Source organism: Carassius carassius, chromosome 26, assembly GCF_963082965.1.
Source record: "Carassius carassius chromosome 26, fCarCar2.1, whole genome shotgun sequence".
Classification (NCBI taxonomy): domain Eukaryota; kingdom Metazoa; phylum Chordata; class Actinopteri; order Cypriniformes; family Cyprinidae; genus Carassius; species Carassius carassius.
This window is the reverse complement of record NC_081780.1, coordinates 14,039,628-14,057,672: the sequence shown is the minus strand read 5'-3', so window position 1 is coordinate 14,057,672 and position 18,045 is coordinate 14,039,628. Positions and strand designations below refer to the sequence as shown.

Below are 18,045 nucleotides of genomic sequence, written 5' to 3'. Positions count from 1 at the left end.
CGCGGCGAAGTGTCCCTCCGAAGTGAGTGGAGTTGCTGCGTCAGATCGGTCACCTAAATGGATAATGAGTCCACCATACGGCGAGCCGCGACGAGTTCCTCTTCGTGCCTTCCCAGCAGCGCTCCTTGCATCTCAACCGCGGTCTGGAAAGGGTAACTCCCAGCCTGATCCATTCCTCGTTGGTCGTATTATTCTGTGATAAATGAGAGGGGTCCAGAGACAAAAGCAGGTACAGTCTTGTTTAATGAAAAAATAAGGATGCGCCGCACGGCTGATAAACACAACTGAGGATTCACAAAGTAATACAGGGTCCTTGACCACTTCTTCAAAGGGGTAACTCAGGATTTCAGCCGGAGGTCCGGGCGACTCTTATAACGGCGAGACCAGGGGCACAGGTGAGAAGCGCAGTTCTCTGCAACCCTCTGCGAAGACCGCTGGGTACAGCACAGAGGAGGTAAGCACAACTGCTACACTGAGGCTTTACAAGAGGCACTGAATAAGACAGGGCTGGACTAGACTAGACAGGACAAGACAAGACTATAATGGAGTAACGAATACACTCAACTCCGTGCATCTAGTTTAAATAATAATCCGACAACACGGACACGAAAAAGAGAGCTAAATATAGCGAAGGCACCCATGTGCCAAAATGCATTAGCAAACACAAGACGGCCTCGAGTTCAGTCTTTTGATTCTTTGAATTCTCCATGAAGTGTTGCTGGTTTTGTGTGCAATAAGCACTTTACAGTGGCATCTCAGCAATGGGTCCCGTTGTTCACACATGACATCTAAATGGAAACATGCTGTTAAATTTAACCTTAACTGTGAAAGCTTTTGAAAGTTTTGCTTCAGGATGCTATCAGACATCATACCCAACACAATGCTAAATATTTTAATCATACAGAGTAAACAAAAATGTCAAAGTCAAATAATCATCATATACTGCAGAGGTCCAATAACATGTTACATTATTAATGACACCATGAGCAGGACAATTGATAATTTTGGTTTGCAAAGTGTTCTTGAATTTTTATGGTTTCATGCAGCTGGAAGTCAAAAATTTCACAGCACAAAACACATTTAGGTCCCGTTTTACTAACAGCTTGCGCCAGTGTAAACCATTTTTTTGCCATTAAAATTGTACTCTTGGGTTTTCCCAAAGACACGCAGTGACGAATTAGTGCTGTAAAGGTGTGGACAGTTATTTTTGCGCCTGACGTTATTGAATATGCATTTGTATGAGTTTCCCTGTCAGAAGAAAAGTTTATAGGAGGAGAGAATTTAAATGAATCATGCAATGCATTTTACTAATGTTTGCACTCGTCAAATTACTGGCATTTGTGACATTATTTAACACCCAAAAAACTATCTTAAACTGTTTCATGCTAGAAAACAGAGAGCACTTGGTAGAAGGGAGAGGATTTTTTCCACTTTATTTGGAATGCCAGAAGAACCCATAACAAGCCATGTTATTTTTAATTTGCTTCAGGAAATAAATGAGACTTGGAACCCTTGGAAACCTACAGTAGCAAAGTACTGCTTAATCTAAAGCAGAACTAAAACACACCCTACACCTACAAGTCCCAGACCCAGAGCTTACAAAACATTGCCGGTTCAACTGGAGTACTGCTAAATCTAAAGCTGAACTAAACCTCACCCTAAACCTACCCATTACAGACTCAGCGATTAGAAAGCTAGCCGGTTCAACTCGAGTACTGCAAAAGTAAAGGCTGAACTAAACCACACCCTAAACTTAATCATCACAGACCCAGCGATTGTAATCTATGACATTTATCGTCTTTGAAACATGACAGTCTGGAACTATGAATCACGCAATACCATGTCTATAAAAACTTCTAGTAAACCTTAATTTTTTGGCCTCCGGTTCTTTTCAACGTACTGTGGCTTTTTTAATTTTTTTATTTATTCTTTACTTGCAACTACGCTATTAACTACATATATTGCATTGGTCGCTATGTAAATGAGATGTTGCGTCTGTGTTTTTTAATTTGCACATTGTCAGTAAATCACCCGCAGAAATTTCCCTTCCCATCGGCACTGTTTTGGAATTGTGCTCTCACACTAATTTGCCCTGTTTAGTAAAACTGGCTCATAGTCGAGTTTTTATCCTCACTGCAAATGAATCTATATTTAACATAATCTGAGTTATATTTTTGTTCATGTTTTGTTTATGGAGTGTCACATAACCTGTCCATATTAATAATTTTTTACCAAGTGACAGATGAATTTGTAACACAATACAAATTACAAATAGTATCTGATTGGTTAACCTCTGATATTAACAATATCAAATAGGAAGCATTTGACCTCCTTTCTGAAAGATAAGTCAATTTTATTATGGTATTATTATGACCCTGAAACACAACCCACCAGTTGAGAAACAATAATATATATAGCCCTCGTCAAATTAGTTTATTTTTCTTCTCACTACAAACTACATGCTTTTTTCAAAAGACATACAGACCAATGCCAGCATATTTTGTAATGAAAAATGCTAGCAGTACTAGCTGTGCATAACTAAGCAGGCAGTAAGTTCTTTTTCCTCACACATGGATGAGTCACCTCAACACATGACACTCACAGAATGAGACCAATTCTGTGCATTTGATTACCTGGGCTATTGGAAGAGTTCTCAACATGACAGCCACTATTTGCAGGGATCAATCGGAGAAAATGACCACCTTGTGAGCCGTTCTGATAGCATTTATAAGGCTCTAGATAAGATCTAGTTTCCTCAAACACTTAAGCATTATGAATTGATATTCTGGATGTGTCTAAATCATTCACAAAGATAAACAAAAGCCTCTGTTGAACTCTTTAATGGATGCAGAGCCTCGTCTTAGGTCACAGTCATCTATTACTGCATCGATCTGTTGACTCAAATAGACAGACACGTTCACTGCGTTTGAATGTGATTGTGAAGCTGGTGTGATTGCTCAAATTAAAGCTACAAGATGTGCAGATGATGCAGTGGTTCATCTTAAAATTTTACTGCTTTGTGTTAAGTGATAATCAAATGTAATTACTGTGCACTTTACAGAAGTGTTGGTATAAGATGATTGTGTGATGCTAATTCATACACTTGTGGGAAAAAAACAGTTCTCCCATACTGACACTGGTTATTCAGTAAAGAACAATCAATAGTGGATTTTACCGATAGCTAGCTAGTTTGGACCACACTTGCAGATACCAATGAATAAACTTTTTTTTTTTTATGGATATGGATTGAAAACTAAAATAGTGCACTGAAACATACCTGATACTCTGAAACTTTGTAAATGAATAAAACATATTAATATTAATGATACTATTGTATATTATATCATTAAATGTAGTTCATAGCTTATTATCGGTGCCGATTAATCTGCAAAACCGATCAATCAGTCAACCTCTATTATTCAACTTATACAATGTTGAGGTCTTATGTAGTAATCAAAAAAGTTATCAATGTCACTCAATATGTCTACAAAAAATGTGTCTAGGGCTCACAGTGAAAATATAATTAATTGCTCCGCATATCAGTGCATGCATTTACATATACAATCTTACACTTACAGTTTTAGTTTTATCGTTACAAACTGAAAAAATGAGGAAGATTTTTGCCTATTACCCAGATTTTGGTATGACTGTGTGCATGTGTTTTGAAGACAAAACTGAAATCTATCATTTTGAATACTACTACTCTAAACACTTAGACTTTTCAACAACATTAAACCAATAAGAATTTTTTATTTTTATTAAATACACAACCATCTTTTTCCCGATGAGATACCTTTTACACATCAGTATTATGGAACACTATTCACTATCAACTAGTTGCATAGCATGCATATTACTAGCATTTTGGATGTTTATTAGGATTTATGAAGCACATATTAATGCCTTAATCTGCACCACGTTCTAGATCCCTTAACCCTACCCAATACCTAAACATAACTACTAAAAATACCTTACCTATTATCAATAGTCAGCAAATCAGGAGTTTACTGAGTGAAAACTCTTAGGCTACGTTTACACTGGTGCGTATTGGAAATAAAAATTAAAATAAAATAAAAAATCACACAGAATTACTATACCTTACAATATCTTACAAAAGATGAACATTTATTATTAACCAAGAACACTCATGGTCAAAATACAAGACAAATTGAATTTATTTGGGTGAATACAGCATATTTTGCAATATTGCATACATTCAAACTCGCTTAAAAAGCATTTAGGGAAAAAAGACAAATTTAAAAATAGCAATTTAATTTAAATGTATTCAACCATTCTCTGTAATAGTTTTTTACCAAAACAGTGCTAATTCTTGTGCCGGTGTATCGCCGGAATATGAGCCTGAGAACGGCTGCTGCTCGTCAGCAGAACTGCGAACTTTAGACCTTGGCCTCATGTTTCACTTGTATCTGGAATATGGAGTGACTGGCTCCAAATCCTTTCCAAAAACAAACAGTACTGAAATTAGAGAGAAAATATTTTAACATCAAATTAACTTACACTCAGTATTATAACGAACAAAACCCATTTATGTGGTTATGCAATGCAAAGGAATTTCCAGGGCAAAACGACTTCTGCTGATGCAGCTGACTGACATCTCGTCCTTATGTATATAATATAAATATACACCACATCAAAGACTTTATAAATTAAATATAATGTATACAAACCTTTATTTTCCGGAAAGAATGCACCAAATCGGTGGCGGCAGCACTGAGAACTGCTCTCTCCTGTGGACTTAAAAAGCTTGTGCACTCAGCAGCTGTGTTATTAAGAAGTTTCACCAGAGACAAGCTCAACCCAGTGGTTACATAGAAAAAAAAATAGCCCAGCGTTAAAATTACCCAGCACCTGGGTAAAATATTAAAAATAACTCAATAAAATGACCCACCAGGCTGAACCCAGCATTTGGGTTAAAAACAATAACCCAGCATTTTTTAGAGTGTACCAATAATCCAGTTCTTTGTTCACTGACAAGATTCGCTATATCGAGTTCATTATCGAAGGCGATTCATCTTCAATAATGAACTTGATATAGCCTAGCTTGTCAGTGAACTATGGCTCGGTGTATTAATTGCCACTCCATTTGAAAGAAGGTGATGGGGATTTACCGCTAATCACGGAACCGGCTTTACTGACGAAATGCACATGAACATATCGTTCAATATATTGTCCAGCCTTACACCTGCACCACTCACCAGTCTCGAGTCCCACGGAGGAGCACAGGTAGGATCAAAGGAGGAGTGACAACAGTGCAAGGCGAGAGAGGACCAGGCCTGGACTTTATTTCGTGTTTTGGTTCTGTATGTGCGGACCAATCGCCATGAGGGGCTGTCGCGCTATTTTGTGTTTGTTTGTTTTTTTATTATTAAAATCTTAAATGTTCACCAGTTCCCACTTCCTTCTTCCCGTATCTACGAACTGTTACAATTGACTCATTATATTTTTTTGCCAATAAAACCCTTTTTTGCCAATAAAACCCTTTAAAACTCATGATATGCTTATCATTGTTTTTCAGTATACCATACTGTAGAAATATGTGAAAAAAAAGAATACTGAACAAATACTGAAGCAGCAAACTTTGCAAAACACAAAATTCATGTCACTGCCAAATATTTTGGCCATGACTGTATGTGCCATGCAGGCCGTGGGACTACATGGCACACCTTTGGTTGGAGAGAGTGAGAAAAACACAAGTGCACTGCTCTCCCATAATCAGCAGAGACCAACACACATAGGCAACCTAAGTATTATCCTGCTTGGGCTTAAGCAAAAAATCATTTATAGTGAGCTTTTGATTCAATTTTGCCTAAACAGTGACCTTTGAGCAGCCTGCAGCCTAGCAATAAATGTTCACGTTAGCCACTTGTAGAACAATCAGCATTTATCACTTTGTGCATTACAGGTTGGCGGCCACACATCAATCCTATACAGTGCTGCATTCATGACAGTAAAACCAAAACTTTCCCAGCACGTTTTATAATAGAAAATGAAGCCCCATGTGTTTGTTGTATATGTATAAAATGGATTCAGTACACTGCATACACAAGCTATTTAATGCATCTTTTAGGAAGATGTACCTTGACTACTGTGCTGGTGATATTTTTAAGCTGTTTACATCTTGTTGTGTCCACTCCCATGCCTCATTTTCTCAAAATTATGTATCCTCCATTGATTTCAGCATGCTTATTTTTGAATTTTACAATGCAGTACATGCCCTACACATGACTGCCAATATATTCACAAAAGGACACCTACTGGGTCTGTTCAGTCACATTGAGGCAGAAATTGCAATAAAGACACTGTAATTCCTAATAAACCCCAAAAAAGCTAAACAATACAAGTGCAAAGCATAGGAAAGGTCATCAAACCTTTGGTAGTTCCTGGATGTGTGCAGCACCTAACACTCTGCATAATCGTCTGAAGGACCCCGGCTTTAGAAATGATTGGTTGAACAAGATCCCTGATCATCTGTGAGCAGACAAAAGCACTGTTTATCATTTCAAATGAGAAAGGCAGAGCACCAAAAAAAAAGGACATTTAATCCTAAAGGTCAGAAAAATAAAAATTAAATGGTTGTTAAAAAATAAATTACTGCTTTTGCCACACAATATTTGAGTAGCTTTATAAGTGGCCCTCAAAGAAAAAACGTACTCGGTTACTAAACGTAACCTCGGTTCTCTCTAGAAGAGCGAACGAGTACTGCGTCTTAGCTAAGACGCTACGGGAAAAGTCTCTTTTCACGAAATACTGAAGCAAAAAATTATCCTTAATTTTGTATTTTTGTAAAGCGCATTTGCAGCAGTACACAGCCATAGGCGAGACGGCTCGTTCGCTCATTGGCTTGTCCTGCGGCAACTGCACAGCCTATCGAGCGCGGGCTGATGCAACATCAGACCAATAAGGGCGCTTCGCGCCCTTCTTGACACTTCCCGCCGAAACGGGTGTGGCCCAACCTATAAAAGGAGCTCGAAAAGGCTGACTCACCTGATTTATTTCATCGCCAAAAGCGAACCAGAGTGAATCGTGCGCACGGCAGAGAACGCAGTACTCGTTCGCTCTTCTAGAGAGAACCGAGGTTACGTTTAGTAACCGAGTACGTTCTCTTATGAGAGCTCTCTTGTACTGCGTCTTAGCTAAGACGCTACGGGAACCCAATGTAAAACGCTGTGCGCGCAGGGATCACACACCAATAAACCTGAAGCAACGCCCAGGATTTACAGTGCACAGTCACCTGAGGGACTCACAGAGAGTCCAGGACAGAAAAGGGAAAAAGCCCTCCGTCCTATATCTAGCAGCATCCGTAGATGAGGCAATATGACATCACACAGCCGAGGAAAGGCCTGACCAATGTGGTAATGCGGGTCTTATGCAATACTGCCCATATAACAGTCGGCAGCGCATAGCGCCCGTGAACTCAGAATTCCCCTCAGGGCCCTGATTCGACTATACCGACAACAGCCTTGCTTGCAAGGCGGGGACCTCCAGGTTATAGAACCTGATGAATGTAGACGGCGAGGCCCAACCTGCCGCCATACATATATCCTGCAAGGAGATCCCAGTAGACCACACCCACGACGAGGCGACGCCTCTTGTGGAGTGTGCTCTGACGCCCAACGGGCACTGAAGGCCCCTGGAAGCGTAAGCTAACGCTATGGCGTCAACTATCCATCTGGATAGAGTCTGTCTCGAAACAGCCATTCCCTTGGAATGTCCACTGAACGAGACAAACAGCTGTTCCGTCTGCCGAAAGGCAGCAGAGCGAGACACATAAGCTCTTAAAACCCTTACAGGGCAAAGAAGACTCGAGTCTCCATCCCCCCCTGACACCGGCAGGGCAGACAGGGCAATAACCTGAGCCCGAAACGGTGTGTTGAGGGATTTCGGCACATAACCGTGCCTAGGTTTGAGTATGACCCTTGAGTCATTGGGCCCAAACTCCAAGCACGACTGGCTCACCGAGAGCGCGTGCAAATCACCCACACGCTTCACAGAAGCGAGAGCCAACAAGAATACTGTCTTGAACGACAGATGCTGAAGGCTAACCGATTGGATAGGCTCAAAAGGGGGACCCTTCAAGGCCTCCAAAACCGCCGCGAGGTCCCACATAGGGACTGACGGAGGTCTGGGAGGATTCAGCCTCCTAGCTCCTCTGAGGAACCGGGTGACTAAATCGTTCCTTCCTATTGACTGACCGGACGCCGTTTCAGAAAACGCCGCGATGGCCGCCACATAAACTTTGAGCGTGGATGGGGCTCTGCCCTTATCCAACAGCTCCTGTAGGAAGGAGAGGACCTCCGTCACCTCACAACTAAGGGGTGAATAACCTCGAGCTGTGCACCAGCTGGATAACACCGACCACTTTGAGGCATACAGACGTCGTGTCGACGGAGCTCTAGCCTGAGTAATGGTATTTAGCACTCCCACTGAGAGATCAGCGGGTAACCGTTGAGCGCCCACACATGGAGGGACCACAACTCCGGTTGAGGGTGCCAAATCGAGCCCCTGGCCTGCGAGAGGAGGTCCCTCCTCAACGGTACCGGCCACGGGGCGACATCTGCTAACTGCATCAAATCTGGGAACCATGGTTGGTTCTTCCAAAGAGGTGCTACAAGCAGTATTGAACATCTCGTTTCTCTCACCCGTTCTATCACCTGCGGAAGGAGGGAGACGGGAGGGAACGCATAAAGTGGGCAGCACGGCCATCTCCGCGACAGCACGCTTTCGTTCTTGGAAAAGAACGCGGGGCAGTGAGCGTTTTCGTGGGACGCAAAGAGGTCCACCTCCGCCATGCCAAATCTCTCCCACAACAGCCGGACTGTTTGCGGGCGTAGAGACCATTCACCCGTAGGAACATTGCCTCTGGACAGCCTGTCTGGACCCAGATTCTGCAGTCCAGGCACATGCACTGCTCTCAGCGAGCGCACGTTGCGCTGAGCCCAAACCAGGAGGCGTTCCGTCAGCCTGCACAGGTTTCGGGACCCGAGACCGCCCTGGCGATTTATGTAGGACACCACGGACATGTTATCCGCACGGACTACGACGTGGTGATCCTTGATATGGGGACAAAAGCGCGTCAGCGCGTTCTCCACTGCCAGCATTTCCAGGCAGTTGATATGATGGAGCTTTTCCCGTTCTGACCATAGGCCAAAGGACGGTCTGCCTTCGAGCAGCGCTCCCCATCCCGAAGTGGAGGCGTCCGTCGACACCATTTTCACACTCGGGGAAGTCCCCAGGCTTACACCTGATCGGTACCAGCCGTTCGCTGTCCAAGGTGCTAGAGCCGCAACACAGCTCTGATCGACCTTGAAATGCAGCCGGCCAGACGCCCACGCTCTGCGCGGCACCCGAGCCTTCAGCCAGAACTGCAGGGGGCGCATGCGGAGCAGGCCCAGCCGCAGAACCAGAGATGATGAGGCCATGAGACTCAGCATCTTTTGACAGTGTTTGAGCGACACAGTCGCGCCGCAGCGGAAAGAACTCGCTGCGCGCTGAATGCCCATCGCGCGCTGTGGTGACAGCCGCGCCGTCATGGAACACGAGTTCAGAACTATACCCAGAAACAGGATCGTCTGACTGGGGTTCAGCGAACTCTTCGCCCAATTGACACTGAGGCCGAGCTTCTCGAGGTGATCGAGTAAAACGGCCCTGTGGTCCACGAGCTCCACTCGTGATCGGGCCAGAACCAGCCAGTCGTCCAAATTCAGCACTCGTATGCCTCTGAGTCTGAGAGGAGCGAGCGCTGCATCCATGCACCTCGTAAACGTACGAGGAGCCACGGTGGACTGTAAACTTGTATGCCTGGCCCTCGAAGGCGAATCTCAAATATCGCCTGTGGTTTGACGCTATCTGTATTTGAAAATACGCGTCCCTCAGATCTATTGACATGAACCAGTCCCCTCTGCGAATCTGCGCGAGGAGTTTCCTGGTCGTAAGCATTTTGAAACTGCGTTTCATCAATGCCTTGTTCAGCTGTCTTAGATCCAGTATGGGCCTGAGACCCCCGTCTCTCTTGGGCACCAGAAAGTATCTGCTGTACAGCCCCCCCCTCGCTTTGAGCTTCAGACACAGGCTCTACAGCCCCTTTGCTCAACAGTTTTGATATTTCGGCCCGAAGTATGTGTGCTACTTCTGTTTTGACCGTAGTTTCGATGCGCGCTGAAAAGCGCGGAGGGCATCGAAAAAAAAAACTGTAGCGAGTAGCCTCTCGTTATAATGCCTAGCACCCAATCCGAAACCCCTGGAAGCGCTGACCATGCATCTGCATGAATGGCTAAGGGCTGGATGCGAAGCGCGCTCTGTTGACCGGGCAACGGCGGCGCTCGGGTGTGCTGCGCATTTGAGGCGGGGAGCGCGCTGATCACAGCGGGCAGATCGCTCCTCCTCGACCCCGTCCCGGCGCTTAACCGACTGGGGGAAGGCTGAGAAGGTCCCGTGGGACTCGATATGTCTGCGAGTGACTGTGGGCTGCATATGCCACTTTCAACTCGCTGTCTGCCTGTGCAGAGCGTACGTGCACGGGCCTCGTTTTTACAGAAGCCATGCGCCGTATGTGACATAGTATATGTGGGCACTGGGGAGTGGGCACGTTTACTATGCGGCGCGCTCGACCGATCTGTGTCGATCTTATGTGCGCGAGCCCTGTGTGCAGGGCTGTGCTTACATGTGGAGATGGGCACTGAGGAGTGGGCATCGTCACTGCATTTATAGCACCATCGGCCGTGGCCGGACGAGCGTGCACGGGTTTTTTTTTTTTTTTACAGAACCACATGACGCGTGTGACATAGTAATTGTGGGCACTGAGGGGTGGGCACGCTTACTATGCAGTGTGCGCGATCGACTTGAGTCGCTTTTATGGGCGCAGGCCCTGTGTGCAGGGCTGTGCTTACATGTGGAGATGGGCACTGAGGAGTGGGCATCGTCACTACATTTATAGCACCATCGGCCGTGGCCGGACGAACGTGCACGGGTTTCGTTTTTACAGAAACCACATGATGCGTGTGACATAGTGATTGTGGGCACTGAAGAGTGGGCACGTCTACTATGTAGTGCGCGTGATCGACTTGAGTCGCTTTTATGGGCGCAAGCCCTGTGTGAAGGGCTGTGCTTATATGTGGAGATGGGCACTGAGCAGTGGGCATCGTCACTACATTTATAGCACCATCGGCCGTGGCCGGGACACCAGAAATTACACCTTTTTCGGGAAATATCTTGGTAGCCGTGATAACGGTTTTCGTGTGCAGGCAAGCAGGCAACCGTACAGGCTTGCGCATTGCAAGAAAACGCTGAAACAGTCACAATCTCTGGAACTGAAACAGCGGCGCGCTTAGGTGAGAGCCCGGCCACAGCGGAACTCGTACACCGGCGCTTCGATGAAGCAGCCATCGTGTGTAGTGCCGACACAGCGTCATGCAGCATGCGTAGATGGCTTTCCTAGGATGGCTTCGGGGCTCCCGGCCTCACCGTAATCCTCTGCCGCGGTCCCCGCGGCGCGGGGCGACGGCCGGTAGAGCGAGAACGGGGGTCTCGAGCTGTGTTGCTGAAGCTGTTGTGATAACGGCTTTTGTGTGCAGGCAAGCGGGCAACTGTGCAGGCTTGCGCATTGCAGAAAACGCTGAGACAGTCACAATTCCTGGAACTGAAACAGCGGCGCGCTTGGGTGAGAGCTCGGCCACAGCGGAACTCGTACACCTGCGCTTGATGAAGCAGCCATCGTTAGTAGTGCCGACGCAGCGTCACACAGCAGGCTTTAGATGGCAACACCGCTTTTGCCGCCGTCCAGCAGAGGGCGGACAAAGGTGCGTCGCTATCGCCTGTTCCACCGGCGGAAGTGAGTGGTAGTTCCTGTTTTTAGCATCATCAGTTTGGAAAATGCTAGTGAGACAGACGAACGAGTTCGCGCTGAATATGGAGCGTTCCAAGCCTTCGCCACCTCTTCGTGAAGCTCAGGAAGAAATGAGGCGGGCTTTGAGAAGTACGCTCATCCGAAAGGGAAATACCATCCAGCCGGGAACGAGAGGGGGGGGGGGCGCTGGTGCAAACCACTCGCGGCCGAGACTCATCGCGGCCAACACGAGCATTCGCCCCGGCTCCTTCTCGATGTCAGCTCGTCTGCTGGGCTTCTGAGCAGAAGGCGCGAGATCCTCGGAGCTCGCCCAGCCCTCACTGCCCGAAGCTAGCAGAGAGCGCGTGTCCTCTTCCTCCGACGCGGCCCTGAGATCGACTTCCTCGGACGACGCGCCGGCAAACAGCAGGCGCTGCCCACCGGGAAGCTATGCAGGCGGGGCCGGTGAAGCAGGGCGAACCGGCGAGCTCGGTTGAGCTGAAGACGGTTCCGGAATCCACTGGAAGCGATGCTTTTACGGCGCCTCAGCGCAGCGGAGAATGCAGGCTCAGAGAAAAAGGCCAGGCGAGTCCTCAGAGTCACCATGGCAACAGCTCGCAGTGGGGGCATCCGCCGTCAGCGAGCGCGAGCGCTGCATGATCTTCACCCAGGCAGGAGACACAGATGACGTACCAGTCTCCCTCGCTGAGTGGGGCTCTGACGAGCCGCAGGAAGGCATCTTAAAAAAGACGCGAGCTCTTTTACGAGTGTGTGTCGCAGGGCGAACACACACACACACACATAAAGAACAGCTTGGATATAACAGAATTGAAAGGATATAGGCGCCGGATAGCGCAGCAGGAACGGCAGTGGAAGGCGGCGATGCCAGCAGCTTCAGAATGGCTCGTCCTGCTGATGTGCTTTCTCAGACGGCGCTTGCTTCCTCCGTGATCCAGCGATGCGTGAGCTTCGCTGAAGAGATGAAAAATCAGGTGAGTCAGCCTTTTCGAGCTCCTTTTATAGGTTGGCAAGAAGGGCACGAAGCGCCCTTATTGGTCTGATGTTGCATCAGCCCGCGCTCGATAGGCTGTGCAGTTGCCGCAGAACAAGCCAATGAGCGAACGAGCCGTCTCGCCTATGGCTGTGTACTGCTGCAAATGCGCTTTACAAAAATACAAAATTAAGGATAATTTTTTGCTTCAGTATTTCGTGAAAAGAGACTTTTCCCGTAGCGTCTTAGCTAAGACGCAGTACGAGAGAGCTCTCGTAAGAGAACTCTTCTAAACAAACACTAATGTAATATTTTGGAGTAAGACTATGTAGAAAAGTCAGGAAAGCTCAATAACTGTTTCCCCAATTACAGTACTTACTGTAGCATTTTGTGAAAACTCATCACTACTGTAAATGACCACATTTCCTACCTCTCTTTGCAATGCTAATTATTTTCAAAAAGCAAAATTAATCAATGTATAAATAAAATCACTTTTAAATAAATGCTAATAAAAACCGAGGCCATGATTTTTTATTTATTATTATTATTATTTCTGTTCAGCTGTTCAGATAAGCCTCAGGTGGTTGGATACCTCTGATTTGGACTATAATTGTGTGTCATTCAGTCTGACACCTCCAGGTGCCCATAGAAGAGACAGAATTGTATTTATAAAGGTGTATGAGTCATGACTAATGCATTTACATATTTTAAGTCTTAAAAGGCAGCAAAAGACATGGAGAAACACGGTCAAGTAAAAAAAAAAAAAAATTATGACTGTTTTTACTGCAAGAAACCTTGACTAACATAATGGCCTGTTCAAGCACTTTGCAGGTCATGAAGATTTTTCATGTAAAGAGGCGTGTCACTGCATTTACACTGGCCTAGGTGCAATTATCTCAAATGATGATTATATGACATGAACTCCTCCGTGATTTTCTTTTGATTGCTGATTTCTGTGAAATGAAGAGGATGTGTGATTGGAGAACAGACTACTGTAAATCCTCTTAGAGCACCCTATGTTTTGCTACCCAGTAAAAAAAAAAGCAATGTTTAAGGTAACCTACAGGTTACTTGATGTTACATTATACACAGAAGCACTGAACATGCTAGATTTCCAATATAACAATAAACTTTGTGGCACTAGAGTTGGGAGAAATAAAAGTGACTTTTCATGTAAATTTGTGTAAATGCAGAAATCTGAAATGCTGATCTTATGGACAGCAGGGAGCTGATGCCACGTCAGCGCTCTCACTTTGAGATTTCTGCTGCATATGGGCCCAGGTGACTCTCATCCTCTTCAATCTATGAAGGTGACCTGAGCCAGACCTCCAGTCGTTCCTCTCTCACTCTCTCTGCACACACTTAGACTTGCTAATTCTTCTTCCTTTTCAGCACTGCACTCTGTGCAGGTTTTGGACTCTAATGGTTTCTTTTGTGTGCTGGAAATGGAGCTCAGGCTCTGGCAGATAAGTATGGGGTGGGAGGCCATTCGGCTCATCTCTCCAGCACATCTCATTGGCCAAACATGGAGGGGAGACGGTCACTAAGACACCGGCTTACAGGCAGGAGAGCAAGATGGATACAGAGAATCCGTTAAGCCTTTAGTCAATAAGGCTACAAGGTATTGCGTGAAGATTCCCGTGGGTTGCTTTAGTAATGGGTGCTGAAGGATTGGAGGATTTATAAGTACATGGGACTCACTGGTTACATATTTGATTTCTAACTGGTATATGTGATAAAGCACTAACATTAAGATAACATGAAAAAATCCTTGAACACTAAACGAAATCTATGTACAGACTACTGTAACATGATGACACTTTTACAAACAATTATTATATACGTATAGTATTTATGGGACTACTTCCAAGAATACCATGGTACTAGGATGGCACAAATAATGTCAAGGTAGGCTACTTTTTGGCATTTTACACGTTTTAATATAGTTGTTTACCTAAGGTGAGTCGTTCACAAGCTGCACGTGCAGGTGGAAATTCATAAACGCCTCTTCCATCGCCAGCAAACAAACAGGTTTGGTTTCAATGCATTCTAGTTGAATTATCTCTTTGTCTGTCTTTAAAGTACTTCGTTAACGTTTTAATAATTGAAATAATCCGTTCAAAACGATTAAAGTGGCGCGTGAGCTGTCAGAATGATTTAGACTGAATCGCGAAGTCGCGAACCGATTCAAAAGACTCGTTTGACTGATTTATTAATTGACACAACAGAGTGGTTCAATCCTAACTCGTTCTGATTTTTTAAATTCAGTTTTAACTGAAAGTTGCTTATTAATCATGTTTATCTTAGCTTGTATTATAGCCTACCAGTAAGTTTTATCTGACCACCACTTTATATTCATAAAAAAACATCCTCAATTAAAACCTTTAAAATATAGATAGGAATAATACAGTAAAATTTAGGTTAGTCTACGCAAGTTCTATTGACAGTGGATATTTCTGGGAGAGAAAAAAAAACCTATAAAAACTGGCTTTTAAAATATGTATTATAGTCTTGATTTGAATGAAGGGTAATAAAATACACACTTAAATCACGTAAATGTCTATTTAGGATGTTTTCTTAAAACATGGAAGCAAAATAGGCTATAGTCCAAATAGTAAAATAGTCACTTTTTTTCTTTTCTTTATTTTTGTATTAATATTTACTGTAAAATTTTATTTTATTATTATCATTATTATTATTTTTTTAATATGAGGGAATCATGCAAGAAAGAGAAAAAAGAAATGGACCTGTGATGAGACCACATTGTCAATGTTACAAATGTGCTTAATTGATTTAATGGATAAGTGATATATGCAGAATCTTATCTTAAATATACCTTCCTAATATAATTTTCAAAGTTCTAAAACATTCTTTATAATCAGAAGTATAGTTATGCACTTGATTAGGATTTGTTGAGCTGTATTTGAAGCCGCTGTAAATGATTGTAAAAAAATCCACCTGTGACCTCATTTCATCAGTATTGTTGCTTGGCACACACTTCAGTCTTGCTACTGCACCAAAGAAATTGTTTCAGGATATCAGACTTCTTTGCGAATTCTGATTGAACATGTGGGCTACAAGTGCATTCAAAAACTTTGATAAAAACAATAACCTCCGTGAAGAGGGTTTTAGGCTTTCTACTCCACGTCATGCCAAACAGCTCTCCTTAACTGATGTGATGATAAACTATAGGCCTACACCACGCCCACCTGAGGCTTACTGGTTAAGTTTATTTCCAAGAGTAAAAAAAAATAATAATAATAATAAAAAAAAAAAGTTATTTTCAGATTCCATTGTATCAGACTTTATACATCTTGTTATTTTTAAGGTATGATGGAATAATGGTCTTAAATGTGAACTTGTATGTTTATGTGAGATCTCTTTTACTGCCCACTCCTTTGCCTTATCTTTCCATCCAGATTCTCAACCATCTTATCTCTCCTCTTGACCTCGGAGCTCCTCTGAGACCATCAGGAGATATACAACAGGCCTGTGATGAAGTCAGAGATCACATGCTATATATAATGTCTTTGGCCTGAACTGTGCAAACACTGAACAGCAGCACACTTCACTTATCAACCCTTATACATGTTCCCAACCAAACAGTGGAAGGCTAGATTTGCCTGTTTGAGGCTGGTTCTCCACTTTAGAGTCCACTTTGCAGTTTTAGAGTTTTGTTGGAAGAAGAAACAACACTTCTGTCTTAAATACTGTACTGGTTTAGCATGGCTGATGAGCCTGAAATAGAGATTCTTTAGTGTAGAAAAGCATCTATCCACTTAGCTTCTGAAGTGTAGAGACAACTAAGTCACCTGAAAAGTTTTAACACGGTACTAAATTTTCTAGTGTGAAAAGCCTATTTACAAAAACAAGCCACAAAAATCTATTTCCATTGAAACATTGCATTCAATAAGCAAGATTCTCAGACAGCCACCTGATAAAAGCTTGACTGATGTGAAGCTGATATAATTAATGTGGGTGTTTAAGAGCAACTCACAGAAATGACTGACACCCTGTAATTTTCACCCACCGCTCAAGCTATAATTTACTTCATTATGCCACACAAAGGCACTTTTTATTATTTCTGAAAAAATGTTTTATTTTATTTTTTTAAGTGAGAAAACTTTGTCATTCTCATTCCACCATTGCAACTCTGTATGCTGTTTTTCATTTTGGATGATCTCACGGGTCTTTGTAGATTATAATTATTAGTAACTGACCTCTACAACTCACAGCCCACTGAAAATGAGGGATTTTAAATGTGCTTGATTTATTTTGCATTTGATTAGCTTGTGATCATGAGCATTTTTTTTAAATTATTATTATTATTATTTGTATTAAGTTTTTGTATTAAATGCCTAGCACATTTAATACATGCATGATATTAAAAAATATATTATTTTGTTAGCACTGCAGAAATGAAGTAGAAACAGAAATAGAGTCTGAATAATTTATAATAAATATCTTACACTTTTGAATCTAATGGTTTGTTATTTCTTGACGCGTAAACTTTTGTTCTTTAGCTTATTTTGACAAAGTACCAATTTGCTATAACACGAAATTGCTTTACCAAAAACAGGTGTTTTGCTGATGGGAAGTGTTTTTCAGCGTACTGTGTAGTCTATTTACGGTTAGCAGGTAAAATGTTCTCACTAATCAAATCAGCTCATATCATCAATATAGTGACGAGTTTTAATCTACTGCAAATCCTTCATCTGCTGGAGGGGACAAATCTACTGACGTCTTTTGTGAACCAGAGAGAATGATTCACTGTGAGGTCGTCTCTTTTCCCAGCACTCTGAGACACAATGTTCCAGCCTCATTTCCATTACACTGCCAACTCATGCAGATCGATAATTAGCTATTATGAAATTAGACACTGATAAGCCATTTATTTATCTGACAAGTGCAAGCCCAGAGAGATTGAAGCTCAGGGTGATGCTGGGAAAGGAACGGAGAGCCATCAATCAGCCCTATACACAGATACACTCTCACGGTTTTCATCACTTCTTCAGCAGTGTACAATCCGGAAAGTAAGCGGACACCTTCCTCTTGGCTTAGACATTTTATCTACTTGCTTGTTTGTACTAATGTCAGGGTACACTTGGGAAAAAAGATGGAAAAATTAAAAATTGCTGCAACTTACCTTTAATTTAATCCAAGATGGATGATGATAGATATGTTTTTTCATGGGAAAAGATTTGGAGAAATT

At 43.4% G+C, this 18,045-nt stretch overlaps 1 long non-coding RNA gene across 1 annotated transcript in view; it reads right to left on the bottom strand.

The window, feature by feature from the left end:
* The window catches only part of LOC132106295 (uncharacterized), an 89,567-nt gene extending 74,580 nt beyond the window's left edge, over positions 1–14,987 (bottom strand). Inside the window, exons 1-2 of the long non-coding RNA XR_009424103.1 lie at positions 14,788–14,987; positions 6,390–6,489 (exon numbers count right to left, since the gene is read on the bottom strand). This is a non-coding gene — a long non-coding RNA (uncharacterized LOC132106295). The remainder of the gene's footprint in view (positions 1–6,389; positions 6,490–14,787) is intronic.
* Positions 14,988–18,045: the final 3,058 nt, after the last annotated feature.